Source organism: Montipora capricornis, chromosome 5 (genome assembly GCF_036669925.1).
Source record: "Montipora capricornis isolate CH-2021 chromosome 5, ASM3666992v2, whole genome shotgun sequence".
Taxonomy (NCBI): Eukaryota; Metazoa; Cnidaria; class Anthozoa; order Scleractinia; family Acroporidae; genus Montipora; species Montipora capricornis.
This window is the reverse complement of record NC_090887.1, coordinates 13,350,428-13,362,927: the sequence shown is the minus strand read 5'-3', so window position 1 is coordinate 13,362,927 and position 12,500 is coordinate 13,350,428. Positions and strand designations below refer to the sequence as shown.

The window sequence follows — 12,500 nt, the reverse complement described above, 5'->3', positions numbered from 1 at the left end:
ATACTCGTTAAATATAGCAGCTATTTATCAAGGCAAAAATCACGGCCTTCCCTAAGCAACGTACCGTTGTCTCAGTCTAATTGTAACTTGAGAATTGAAAATTCCAGCTGTTATCTTCTACCAAATGGCCAAGCGGATTGTCAGTCTTCGGCAGACAATTTGTCGATAAGAGAATGGATTAGCCTCGGGGTATTAGCCTCTGTGGTGAGCAATCCGAGAACTACTGTGGAGCTTCCGATCATTCGAAATTTCATTATCTTAGGATTTGAGCAAATATCGTGCATTATTATTCCATTAAAGTGTCCTGCCTCGTTTTAATAATAAATTTTATTTGTTTTAAATGACCTACAATATATTACGTGTTTGTTCAGTATGCTTATATGTATAAATTGATAAGTATACACAAGAGGGGAGCCCAACGAGTAATTTCGGTGAATATCTGTTCGGAAGGCCTAGAATTTTCGAATCCATGAACTCATGCTATCGAAACGCACAAAGACGTTAGACATTTCAGTTTCGGAACCACCCAAAGTCAATTTTCGGAACTAATCTGTTCGGAAGACGATTTGAAATCTAGAATTTTCGGAAAATATGTTGTAAAATGTCTTGCTTGCTTGACTCTCCTAGGATTTTCGAACATCTGAAAAATGGTATAATTGCCCATTTTTAACCGCGGATTTTTAACCTAAAACTGTCACCTAGAATTTTCGGGAGCCTTTTTTCTGGCTGAAATTCTCGAAAAGGTAAGCTTTGATCCCTATAATTTTCGGATCACTAGACGTTCAGCTAGGAAATCCGAACAGATGAAAAATTTTTAGGGAATAAAAATATGCCTATATCTACCGTTTAAATATTAAAATACGTTTCACAATACTATGTTTAAAGCGGTTTTGAACTATATTCTCGTTGGGTGCCCCTGATTGAAGAAATGCTAGAATTTTACTGAGCTGAGTAATAGTCAACTGTGTGATTGAAAATAGGATAAAATTTAAAGATTTATAACTTCTATCATTTTCGCCAAAGTTTGTTTGAGAATCACTTTTTGTCCCCTAAAGTTTTCGACTAAGGCCGGAAAAAAGACGATTACGTAATGTAGAGCTGTTTATCAAAGCCATCATGATTGCTGTAACTTTCGGATATCAACTGAAAAAGCCACCTAGAAATTCTATAGACCTGAAGTTCCCCTGGAACATGCGAACAGATAATATTCGTAGGGCAGCTAGAAACTCACAACTGAACGAGCTTTTAAAGGATTGTGGAAACCATTTTAGGTAATTCTGGCAAATTTTAAGACATCCGGTTGTTTGGTGGTCTTTGGTGCCCCTGAGTACATCACGAAGGAATTAAAAAATCGAAAAACAACTGACAATATCAGCAGCAAATGTAAAATAAATAGGTAACACGGAAAAAATATATGTTGATTGAAATACTCCATTCATTCACTAAGCTAAACATCTCTATTTGACGATCCAGTGTTAGCAGAATGAAGGACGTTTGCATTTTTTCCCGAGAATGCCCGTGTCAGTCATAACAGAAAACCTCATCATCTCTTCAATTAATAGACTAGTTACTTATGACTATAACGGCAAAAGTGATTTGTTGAAGACCGGAACCTCCAACATTATCCACACACACTAAAAAACATGGAACACTTTTAGGTTTCGTAAAAAGTTGAAACCGGCAGATGTCAACTTCAAGCCTCCAGGAAATCTCCGAATCTACCCCTGAAATAATGACACCGAAGATAAGCTAAGATAAACAAAAGTTGTTTGAAGGAGGGAGTCGTGCCCAAGAGTAACTGAAGGCTTTGGATTTGAATGTGGTTCGGTGCCGCGTTCAAATTCCCCTCTGACCTTAGGCTTTGCTTTGGAGATTCTGAATTAAACTTGACAAAGGGCTTTGTAAACTTCAAAATGGTATCTTCCTGCCATTTGGAATAAGCCTTCGATCTTTACTTCTTTGTAAGAAGACAATTAAGAAATATCCCCTTTCCAATTATTCGAATGACAGTAAAATCACCTTTTTTTCCGTTTTCACAATGTTGACACTGTTGTATGAACAGACTTCGGCTAATCATCAGCATTTATCGTATCAAGTAGAATGTAGTAAAGAGAACGTGTCCTTTAATCTTACTGCAATTAATATGGCCGTTAATTCAGTTTGTGATAATAAAACACCGGTGATTAATATTTAAGTGGCACACCACATGCCACGGTTAGCAGAAAAACAAAATGAAATCACAAAATTTGCTCGAAAGCATCACTGGAGCAGTTCCAAGAGCACTGTGTCCAAGGTTTATGACTCGGCTTTACATCTGGGTAGAGTTTGTCGGTCCTTTATTGCATCGTGAGAATTTTTGAAAAACCAACATTTGCTTTGATAAGCCTTGTTCCCAATTAGAAGAGCACTCAGTGCTCAGCTGTACAATTTCTTGAGGCTCCAACAAAAAGATGATTGTTTTGATTTGATATGATTTAAAGTGTCTCCAATTAGAAGACCACTTGTTCTCGCCTATACACCGAAGTTCTTGGGACTCAAACAAAATGATCATTGTTTAGTTGAACTTTAAGTTCCTTCTTAAAAACTTACAAGAACAAAGTCTAGCTCCCACGACGTCTTTCACTGGAAGGCCGCTCCGCAGTCACGCGGCTCGATAATGTTGTCTAAGAACTGAGTCCTTGTAGGCTTCAACCTTTCACTCCTTGACGACAGAGCTGAGGGAGTCTTTTAGTGCTGTTTAACTTCCTGAACTTCTTTAACAGAACGGATACGCAATTTGAAACTTAAAGTGTGACATTCTTTCATACTTGGGCGAGCCACAAAGGTTGCAAAAATGTGAGGAGACAAGCCGCTTTATTTCTATCAATTCTTTTCAACACCTCTACGACCTAAAGGCTCTTTGACGAAACGGCCAACTGGAAAACATGGACTGGACTCTGGACTGGACTTTGGACTGGACTCTGGACTGGACCCAACCTCGTTCCCAGGGTCTCTCTTCTCTGCCTCCATTGTCAATGGAGGCAGAGAAGAGAGACCCTGGGAGCGAGGTTGGACTGGACCCTGGACTGGACTTTATTAAACGAAGTTAATCTTTAACCAATAATATAACGATTAACCGTTTCGATTTGATTATTAACCAGCGAGAATGAGAATGAGAATGGATGTCTTTTTCAAAGGGATCATAAACGAAAAATCTAACAATGCTGCCCAGTAACTTTCAATGAAGTCAAGCTACTATTACGTGAACACTGTCACGTGATGACTTCAAACTTCGCAGCGTTAAAGCAATCGTAGCAAAGCGTATAAGTGGCGGGGTTTGTAACGTTAATTTACCACTGTAAACAACTGAAGTGCTTAGTTTGCAGTTCTAGCTGGTTCAATTGTAGAAATAGTCGAATATATTGAATTGGACTACATTCCTTAGGGTGCGTTCGATTGACCGTATTCCGGAATAGGATACGTGGAATAGAAGTTAAAAATCCTTCGTTTTGATGGAGATTCACATCAAAATTGTCAAACACCTGCTAAAATGCTATTTCAAACATATCTTTCTTATCCTTGTTGCTTCAAAACGCCAAACATGCCGTTTTAAATCATCACTCCGCGTATTCTTATTCCGGAATAGGGTCAATCGAACGCACCCTTATATTCTTTAGACAGCGCACCCATGAGATATATCGTCGTCACAGTGTTCACGTAATAGTAGCTTGACTTGATTGAAAGTTACTGGGCAGCATTGTTAGATTTTTCGTTTATGTTCCCTTTGAAAAAGACATCCATTCTCATTCTCATTCTCGCTGGTTAATAATTAAATAGAAACGGTTAATTGTTATATTATTGGTTAAATATTAACTTCGTTTAATAAAGTCCAGTCCAGGGTCCAGTCCAGAGTCCAGTCCAAAGTCCAGTCCAACGTCCAGTCCAGAGTCCAGTCCATATTTTCCAGTTGGCCTATGACAAAACCAAGCACAGAACACGACCCAGGGGAACACGACCACAGAAATTTGCACGTACGTTTTTTAATTTGTGCTCGGAATCTGTGACGGAGTGTTTGCATGGTGTGTGTACATGTGAAGGAACGATTTTTCCCGAACAAAACCTTGTCACTCCACCTACACAAATTAAACAGGAGATAAATTGTTCCTAAATTCGTTGTTTTCCATCAACCGAATTAGCAGAGAATTAATGGCATTCCATGTCGACAGATACAAAATGATCTGTGCGAAAGCAAATATTCAGACACCTACGAGATCCCTCAGTTAAAATGTTGATCGATAGGGTTTCTTTTCGTCAGTGGAATTCAACAATTAGACACTCTTCAAGTAGCGAGAAGTATTAAAGTGCGTCTGTCAACTCTGGGATTAAGGCCGGGACTCACTACGCGACAAGTCGCTTCGACAGGTCGCGGGGACAAGTCGCCGCTACAAATCGCCTTGTGTGACACGGTTATGTTCATGAAAATCATAGTCGCTGCGGCAGAATTTTGTCGCGGCGATCAGTCGCACGAATTCAAACCAGTTTGAATTCGTGCAACTTATCGCAGCGACAAAATTAGCGAAAGCAGCGTTGTGGCATCGTGTGTACACTTCCGGCAACAAGTCGCTGCGACAAAATATAAATGAACCAATGACAGAGCGTTATATGGTCAGCCATATTGAATTAGAAAACTAGTTCACATTCCCCCTCATACAAGATCACTGCGTGTGCTTCCGGACAGGCGTCGTGTCGCAGCGACTTGTTTTGCAAGTAGTACACATGGAGCAACAAGTCGCAGAGACGTGTCGCTGCGACTTGTCGCCTAGTGTGTAAGACGAGTCTGAGACCGTAAAATCGTAAAATATTGAAGAAAATAGGCCTCGGCGACATTGAAAAAATACTTTCAAACTTAAAGGTACACCGTCTTCAAACTCAGGTTAAGTTTTCGTCATCAACACCATCATCATCATCATCACTTCGTCGGTATCATTTTCCTTACTTCATGGCTCATTATTTGTCGGTGTTGTGTTTGTTGTTTAGATTTTAAGAGAAACCATATCGATAAATGTGGGCCTCTGAATTTATGGTGTCCCCGATCTGAATTGGAAAACAATTTTGCTTTGGCTCAGAACCTCCTAAATCAAGAATTTCAAGCCTATCATTAATGAAGAATTTAAGGCTTTCAGAGAGTTAGACCTGTTTCTTTGATTACTTAGTATTGAGGCTCTCCCTGCTGGGTCCAAAGGGTTCCCTTGTTCGCGAAATTGTTTTCAAACTTGTTCTCAGACTTTTGATCCCTTGTTCCCTAAGATATTTGTCTTCCTTCCCCTGTTCCCAAAACCCCTAGGAGGGCATCAGTATTCTAGTTATATGACGCAACTATGACGTCAGTACACACCTATAATCGGAGCCGAATTATTGGAAATTTCCACTATCTTGTAATTAACCGTAACTTGCTATCTACAATGATATCACTTCTTGGCCTTGCTTCCTTCATTCAGTGGTTCCTAATCTCATTGTTTATATCTCGGTATCTACAGATAGACACCCACTCCGTTAAGGTGTTCCGATGGCTGGGTCAGTAATCAAAAGGTGGATTGCTCTATCGACTAGGTATAATTAAAATCACATGCACGAAAATTGTTCGAGATAGCGAAGGGACATTTCTCAGATAACCTTCTCTAACGTTCTCGAAATAGCACTTATTTTCAAGTAAAGAAATTCTTTGTTATTACAATGCAACATATTCAAAACACTAATTTCCGCGTTTTACCTCATGTGCAATCAGCCCCTTTTACCTCCCTTATGAGACTTAAAATGATGAAAGCCATTCTATTTAGCCCCGTAGTGGGGCACTCCAAAAAGCACTTGTCGACGATTTGGTACCCAGTTTTAGTGTGATTCAGTCATTTTTTTTTTTTTGAAAAAAAGAAAGAAACAAAACCTTTTACAAAATTAAACAAAGATTTTAGAACACGCTGAACTTTAGAACATCTTTTAACAAATCTCTAGAATTGGATAGTTTAGCCCCGGCCTTAAAATAAGAAGTAATTCAAATTAAAAAGAATGTCAAAGACGCATGCTGATTGAGACGAAAGATAATTGTTTACAGTAATATGGCTACTGAGAACAAGCACCTTGCATGAAAAGATACCCGCCTGGTTGATATCAGATTAAATGTGCAAGCTTTCATGCAGATAATCAAAGAAAATTAAAACATGGTGGAACAAAACAACAACTTATTTACTATATATGCTCTCATTCGTACTGGAAATACCAATGACATTCATTACCTTGGATGTGATCGTCGACTGCACGCTATTCCATACAAGCTATTCAAGAAGGCCAGTGAGATCGAAAAAAATATAAATTTCTTCACAATACGAATATCAGTCTTGATGCTTAAGACGGTCTTAGTAGACTTCTCAGACAAGCCATTATCGGGCGAACGAGACCCGATCCTTCAAAGTTGGAAAAGATGTTAAAATCATGTCGACTTAAATTTCCGACGAAAACCCTAAAATCAGATGCAAATTAATTATTTTGTTTACTCTTTCCTTAGCTTCGTTGCCCAAGTGTAAGCATGCGGTCTTTCCTGCGTGGCAAAACAGTATGTCTGCATCGACCACAAGGAAACCTCTGCCTTGGATTTGCATGCTGCTCATAGGCCGAAAATTGAGTCTAAGTGAATAAGATAATTGTTTTTCTTAAATCATCGTCAACTATCATTTATCAACTGAACTAAAAGCAGTAATTAATTAACAAAACCAAGAAAGGATTTTCATTAACCGTTCCGCGAATTTGGTTGTTGCTAAATCAACATCTCAATTTCCAATAAATTCTGACCTTTTTTCAGCAAACAGGTGTTCTAAGATGTCCTAGTTCATAGTAATAAATTTATTCTTTGAAAACTTCACACTTCAACAAGAGTTGAATTATCCGAATATTCCGACCAAATATTTTTGAAAAGAATAGTTTTATGACAGGCAATGCGGGGAGAAGAAAGATGAATTGACAAGATTTTGCGCAGAAAGACATTTTTAAGGGTTGAATTCAATGTTGTGCAATCAACTTATTTCTTAAGCACGGAATCTCCTTTTTCTGTCTTTTTAAAAATTGACTGATGTGCGTGGTACGTTCAAGAAGTTGAGGATCACAAACAGTAAAAAAAGTCATTATCTTTTTCATTTTGAGGGTACGTGGTAAGTATTAATGCTCATAACATATCTTACACAAAGTAAATGCCTCCGGAAAATGAGGAAATCGAATTTTTCGTTTGTATTGTAGCGTCAGCACAAATTGTCCAGACCCAAGATAAGAATGCTACATTGACATACGCAGAGTCTGCTTTATCCAGAAACTCAGGGAATATAAATTGCTTCCAGTTGTTTTGAATTTGTTTGTACGCCATGCTTTGTAAAACCCAATTGTTTGCATCTTTCTATAATTTAGATCTCACTTCTGGCGTGGAGTGTAGTTGATCTTGGCCGGGATAGAAAGGGCGATAGAGGGGGCGTATTTTGGCAAGAAAATTCAGAATTTAATATCAGCAGAGATTGGCATGTTCTCATTGAAACAGTTCAGAGCTTTGACATATCAAAGCATTTCATCCGGCTGGTCCTTCCCACAAGAGAGAAACGTTGAGTGTTCTGGCTTTAATTGCTGACTCGTCGAGTAAAAAGCCATCCAAAAGTCTTTCTGATCAGGCTGATCAAATTTGCACATTTATCAAGTGAACGCCGAGGTACTTGATTCACATTAATAAGCGGATATTCTGCAGTTTACCCTCAAATATTGTATTCTCGTGTCATTGCCAGTTGCAAAGGATAGAAATTTTAAAGGGGTTATGTCAAAACAATGCGTAGTTTTGCCACTTACTCGCCCTACTCGCTCCTTCTTCAACCTGCTTCTTGTCGATTAAAGCTAACTTAGTGACAAAGGGTAATGACAAAAAAATGTATGTTGAGCATACTTATTTGAAGTTATAAACAACAGATATCATGAAACTGTTAGCCTGGACTGTTTTCAAAACCCCAATCGCTGCCTTCGGCTTTGGCATTTGCTATTTAATTCAAACTTCCTTCAATGCCGTTTTTAAGTAGTTATTCGGGTACGCTTCACTCGATTTGCTTGCTATTTACCACAGAGTTCACTGAATTTGGCAAAATTTCGTCAGGACACAACACCCTCAAATCGTGGATTGTTCGTTATTTTACAACAAAGATGATTAACCTTAAAAAAATTACGAATTCAGTTTTAACTTCAGCGAAACTTGATTCAAAGTACAACTTTAAGTGAACATTATATCGAAACATCGGGCAATTCTGTTAATTGTAAGAAAGCAAAGGATGAATAACTTATAATTGAACGTTTATTTAAAACAAAAATAATTACCGTTTAAAATCACGGATCTATAAGGCATTTCGAAATTTCTAGAATTTTTGGACTCCGAAATTTCACTAGTTTTCCATTTGAAAAAGGCTTCTGAAAGTTTAGACTTAAAACAAAATAATTATGCAAGGCTGGTTGTACGGCTGTGAGGATATATATATTTTTTGTTTGACCAATATTTCGTCAGGCACGGCCTGACTTCTTCTTCAGTAACTATTAATAAGTCAGGCCGTGCCGCTGACGAAATATTAAATTCGTCAAACAAAAAAAAATATATCCTCACAGCCAGCCTTGAATAATTATTTTGTTTTTATAATTAGTCTAAATATTATTTGCCGGTTAGATCTCCCAAGATCCGGCACTTTTACTTTGCTCAGCTGGCCCTTGCATAAAATACTGTCTTCAAGTATGCTGAAACTTTAAACTATTTGTGACATCAATTATCAAGAGGCTGCGAGTGGCCGTTACTAGCGCCGATTTCTATTTCAAGGGTCAGGGATTGACAGCATGCCGATTGCGTTTCTATTAAGAAACCGCCTCAAAATATCAGAACTCAAAATCTTCTCTTTCTACAAAACGACGAACGCTACCGAATTTGGAACTTAAATTTTACGCATGAAACTAAAACATCGACCGATTTTAGCACATTTGTCAACTGTTTTCATCTCATCGAAAAATAAGTTGAGGGGGGGTTAATATAGAGGGGGGGGGGGGTTGTTTGAGAGGGGGGCTTAATAGAGGATTAACGGTAAATTAGTCTTCAAAAGAAAATTGTTCATAATACGAAGAAAGAGAAAGAATTGAAATCAAAAGTGAAATTTGTCCTATGTTAACCCAGCTGAGAAAAATAGCAAACGTGAACGCTCTGATTGGTTCTTTCTCGGTCGGGATTTTGCAGTACGGACCATTTCCGTGGAAACCGTGTATTTTTGTTTTGGAGCAAAGCCGGCAAATTCATAATTTGCAACCAAAACAGCGAAAAAAAAACTGTGAATATTGTCAAGATAAAAAGATAAGCTTAAAAGATTGACTGCACCGGAAGTGCATTTTACTATCAGAAACAGAGTGCAATCATGTATAAAAAAAGATTGAAAAGCTAAAAAGATAAAAAGCTTAAAAGATTGATTGCACCGGAAGTGCATTTTACTATCAGAAACAGAGTGCCATCATGTATAAACAACTTACAAACCGAGCTTGCTCGGGCCGCACTGGGGTTGAGACGCGGACGCCAACCGGAAGTTAGCTGTTTTCCCTTTCAACTTGTCCTCACACAACTACATTTATATCGCTAAGTATCTTTTCTCCATTAGAGATGGTTAGGATAAAAACTAGGAGCCATCACTGTCCTGGCACGCAAACATTTCTCTCCCGGTTGCCGTCCGCACCTCAAAAACGCGCCTACGGCCCTCGCGCTCGGTTAGTAAGCGATTAGTTTAACGTCCAATAACCACATTTCCTTAGATGCCTTCTCGATTTTTGTATATTTTATGTACATGTACTCTCCATCAACCAAAAAAAAGGTTAACGTACTTAACTGTTGATTGAAGAATTATTGCCCCCGAAGCAAAGTCAAGACGCGGCGGAAACCACTGTTCATCTGCGGGAACTTTTCAGTCATTCACAACAGCAACCACAAACGAAAAACGTCGCCGTTAAAGATGAACGAAACAATTTTGCGATTATCCCACATTGGCCACGTTTTACTTACTGGGCCGGCAGAGTAACCTCCACCGTTCCTTTTTACGAACGTCCTTAATGAAAATACACAGGAAGAATACACCATAAATATGGTAATTAATTTAACGATGTTGTTTTCCAGGGTGCAAAAAAGAAATGTGCGAAAATGTATGTATACGACACATAAAACCTATTGTTTCGCGGCGTTTGAATCTTCACAAGGTAAAGTTCATACACCCTGCTATACAAAGTGCAACAATTCTTTAACGGGACAATAAACCCTGTATTGGTTTGTGCACATCAATAACTGAAGAATTTTAATAATTGTACGTCGAAAATGAATCCAAGAAACCGCAATCAAATCCCAGCAGGAAACTACGATTTTGTTGTTTTCCCCGCAGAAAGAATTACCTGTGTTCAGTTTTAGCAACAACAAAAATCATTATTTTATATTTGCCAAATGCTGTTTTTTTTTTTTCTATTTAGTAGTTTCAGTTTCCCACGTAGACCGGCGTCCGTTGAGGATACAAATTAAAGTCGTGCAAGGACAAATACATTTTTATTTCGTTAAGTTTTTATTTCAGCGGCAAGAATTATAAATTACAGAGGCACTTTTTTTTATCGAAAATGCTGCCAAGTTATACTGCGAAACTAAATAATTGATACAAGTTAATTCAGATTATTTCATGCCACGAAAGGCTACAAAGAAACTGTGGAATAGATGTGACACCGAAGATAACAAAAAACATTTTCTTCAAGTATTTATGTGATTAATGTAATTCGAACTGAAGCGAAGACTGAAAATTATATATATACTCACATTCTCGTTATGTACTTCCTTATTTACGTTGTCACTGTTGATTGCCAACACGATTCTCGAGCTAAGTTCTTCTCGTATCCTAAATGATGCATGGAGGACGTATAGACACATCGAGTCTGAACTTATATGCTTGATATGCTAGCACCTGTTTTTAGACACCCTTTAATCTCCCTTGAGATTTGCTAAAGAGCTAGCTGTTCCGTGATTGGACCATTGTTCATTTAATGTCGTAAATTTATGAATATGCGGGATCTTTATTCAAACCTGCCAAAAATTCAGGATTGTCATCCTAGCTGGTCATTTAGAAGGCTTTCTCTCCTAGAAATTGACAGAAAAATTAACAATTTACCTCATTTTAACGGGATCCGTTTACCTTAAAATATCAGTTTACAATTGAAACAGGCATCATATCACAAACGACATTGTAGAAAAACTTGAGGGTTAACATTAATTTAACATACACAAAAAAAAATATAAGCAAACAAGAGTGCTTTGTAAGCTGCTGGCTCGCTCTCTGGTAAATATGCCAAATGACCGGAAGGCGGCTGTGTCAAATGTCCTTTGTACATCAAACGTAACAAATGAAAGTCCAAATGTAAGTTTGCTTTTATATCCTGTATTTTCAAACATACAATTTTCAGTCACAAAATCTTTCCAAAATCGTGCGGATCCATTTCTTCTGAAAAGCTGATATTTTAATGTGCTTTTAACAGAAAAAAAAAAGCGAACTGCTGTGTCATGCCTTGAAATTTCCTACAGTTGAATTGATACAGAGCGGATTTTCGACCCCAATTAGAAATACACCCATGTAGTTTCCTGACCGTCTGTAAACGTACGAACAATATATTTGCTTGAGTTAGCGTCAAAAATAGTTCCATGCAAATGATTTAGTCATTGTTATGAAAGGACATAAGAGAAATATTGCTACTATTTGCTATAAGGTCTTTTAGTAGTCATTCAGTTTAGATTTAAAAGGATCGCTTTAACTGAAAATATCTGTAAAAGGAAGTTGAAATTTTCCAATTTTTCATTTTAAAGACCACCCTGTACTAAATTGTTCATTCTAAAATGAATTGAAGCAAGAAATACAAATATTTGTACGCTGGAGGAAATCGGATACGGCGCATTTTGTTGGAAGATCTCTTCTAATGCCGCTTGTCTACATTTAATCCAGTGTTGAGTATCTTTGTCTGGTACTCAGTTCCTGACAATTGACGCAAATTCGCAAACTGAGTTTCACAGATGGTGTCACCGCAACCATTTTGTTCTAAAATAAAGGAGTAAGGCAATCCCTCAAGGACAATTTTCCCTAAAGAAAAAAAACGTCCGAATTCAGACCGCGAGTGCGAAAGCTGGGTGATATAGATAATTAAGCGAATTGGGTCCCCACAGAGAACAAATTACGAAAGCTAAGAGGACAAAAACTGAACAAAACAAAGAGCAAACCGGCGAAGACATGAAATCATTTCATCCAGAAAATCGGGCAGTGCTGCAAGTACATCTAAATCTGACACACAAATCACTTTTTCGTTTTGCATTTCAAGTGCAGGCCGCGGCTAATTTTCAGTGGAGCTGAAAATGAACTTCGGGAACGCGATAAACACAATATTCTTAACTGGTAGTTTCTAGAAGTTGT

At 38.0% G+C, this 12,500-nt stretch overlaps 1 protein-coding gene and 1 pseudogene across 4 annotated transcripts in view; one reads left to right on the top strand and one right to left on the bottom strand.

Moving 5' to 3' along the window:
- Positions 1-10,985, bottom strand: part of LOC138049559 (galanin receptor type 1-like) — an 85,334-nt gene extending 74,349 nt beyond the window's left edge. Inside the window, exon 1 of one of the 4 annotated variants that reach the window (XM_068895889.1) lies at positions 10,865-10,985. The gene's annotated coding sequence lies outside the window, so the exon portion shown is untranslated. Of the gene's footprint in view, positions 1-64; positions 207-2,589; positions 2,884-6,269; positions 6,481-10,864 lie in introns of those variants that run through there. The other 3 variants (XM_068895892.1, XM_068895891.1, XM_068895890.1) reach the window with 3 other exon arrangements.
- Positions 10,986-11,387: 402 nt separating this feature from the next.
- The window catches only part of LOC138048414 (uncharacterized), a 6,323-nt pseudogene continuing 5,210 nt past the window's right edge, over positions 11,388-12,500 (top strand).